Source organism: Gekko japonicus, unplaced genomic scaffold (genome assembly GCF_001447785.1).
Source record: "Gekko japonicus isolate JY-2015 unplaced genomic scaffold, Gekko_japonicus_V1.1 scaffold5734, whole genome shotgun sequence".
NCBI classification, from domain to species: Eukaryota; Metazoa; Chordata; class Lepidosauria; order Squamata; family Gekkonidae; genus Gekko; species Gekko japonicus.
Genome location: NW_015165423.1, coordinates 10,013 through 11,939, shown reverse-complemented (window position 1 = coordinate 11,939; position 1,927 = coordinate 10,013). Strand labels below are relative to the sequence as shown.

At 55.1% G+C, this 1,927-nt stretch overlaps 1 long non-coding RNA gene across 1 annotated transcript in view; it reads right to left on the bottom strand.

The window, feature by feature from the left end:
• The window catches only part of LOC107109969, a 27,175-nt gene extending 25,254 nt beyond the window's left edge, over positions 1–1,921 (bottom strand). The window contains exon 1 of the long non-coding RNA XR_001482495.1: positions 1,659–1,921. This is a non-coding gene — a long non-coding RNA (uncharacterized LOC107109969). The remainder of the gene's footprint in view (positions 1–1,658) is intronic.
• Positions 1,922–1,927: the final 6 nt, after the last annotated feature.

The following is a 1,927-nucleotide window of genomic DNA, read 5'->3' as shown; positions in this document are numbered from 1 at the left end:
TTGTAGCAGGAACTCCTTTGCATGTTAGGCCACACACCCCTAATGTAGCCAATCCAAATGAGTTTCTGATGTTGGGTGTGGCCTATTATGCTAATGAGTTCCTGCTGGGCGTGGCCAACTTGGAAGCCAGCCGGAACTCCGTTCCTGTGCGTTCCTGCCCAAAAATAGCCCTGCTTTTTTTTTCTTTTTTCTTTTTTACCCTTTGGAGAGGGGGGAAATAAACTGAGGCTTCAGAGATACAGTATCTTTATGGCTTAGGGTTTCACTCCCTGCCTTGCGCCAAAACAGAGTATACAGACAGGGAAACAGAAACTCAGCAAGGAGACACTGGAGAACAAATGCCACTCCGCTTTGGACACCCAAGCGGTGCCAAACCTCTGTGTGGACGCAGCCGGCAAGTAGGCTCGGGTCTCTGTGGAACAGGCAGCCGTTTAACTCTGGACATATGAACACAGGAAGCGGCCTTCTACTGAATCAGACCCAGGGTCCATCAAAGTCAGTCTTGTCTACTCAGACTGGCAGCCGCTCCCCAGGGTCTCAGGCCAAGGTCTTTCACATCACCTGTTCCTTTTAACTGGGGGTGCCGGGGGATCGAACCTGGGACCTTCTGCACGCCAAGCGGAAGCTCTACCACCAAGCCACAGCCCCTCCCTCTCCAGGCATAAAGCGTCAGAGACGATCTCAAAAGCGCCGGAACACGTTTGACAGAAGAAAAGCCCATTGAAAGAAAGGAGGTTTATTCAAAGGGGGGGAGGCAAAATATAGAATAATAGAGTTGGCATGGACCCCCAGGGTCATCTAGTCCACCCCCCACGCACAAGGCAGGAAATCCACATATACCCCCCACCAGCACCCCTAGTGACCCCCTTAGGCTCTCTAGGCACATCTCCAAACAGTCTGGAGCTGGTGGCCGAGGCTTTCCCCTTGCAATGGCCCACATTAAGTTGTGGGCAAAAGGCTGCGATCGCACACGCTACAAAACGCACTTGCAAGCCACTTTTCAATGCACTCTCCCATTGGATTTTGCCATTTCACACTGCCCTCACTGTCATTTTGGGGTCCGTCCGTCCCCCTTTTCCACATGTTTTGCTCCCTGTGGGACTGCTAGAGAGAGCAAAACACATTGGGGGGGACGGACCCTGAAGGGATAGGGACAAAGGAGTGACAAAAACGACTGAAAGCCAGTTGGAAAGTGGACTGAAAGTGCATTATTCGGGGTGTGTGAGACCGCAGCCAAAGAGAAACTTGAAGCAAGGAAGCTGTTCCACTTTTTGCAAAAGGGAAACGCACCCGCGCGCCCACGAATCTTTCTTTTATACAGCCCCCCCCCCAAAAAAAACCCACCACACACACACCCAATGCTCCCTCTAAGCTGCGGCGTCTTGTGAGCAAAAATCGAACTTTGTGAGCTACTGGCATTAAAGTTGGGAGCGCGCGATTTGGCTGCTGCATAAAGTAGTTTGCTCGGGAGCCCTCCTTCCTGAGCTGAGCCGGAGGCTAAAAACTGTGAGCTAGCTCACACTAACTCAGCTTAGAGGGAACACTGACACACACCATCCTATATCCAGTTTCCTGTCTTCCCTTCCCAGATGTCAACGGCGGAGGAAAAGAAAGTTTCCCGCAGGCGCAGGAGAGCCAAGAAGCCAGAGCGCGCTCACCTCCTCCTCCTCCTCCTCTTCCTCCCCTCCAGCCGGGCGCTTCCCCAGCGCGGATCGGCTCCGCCGGCGGGGCCCGGGCAGGCTGCAGTCAGGGGGCTTCACCCACAGCCGTCGACGAGCTCCCGGAGCGCCTTGGGGGGCCTGCCCCGCTTTAGGCCTCTGCGCCAGGCCGGCCGCGTTTCCCGGAGCGGGCCATTTTGGAGCCGCATTTTCAACCCGGCATGGCTTAAGAGGCGCGGGGCGGGGAAAACGGGCAGAGGCCGCGGCCG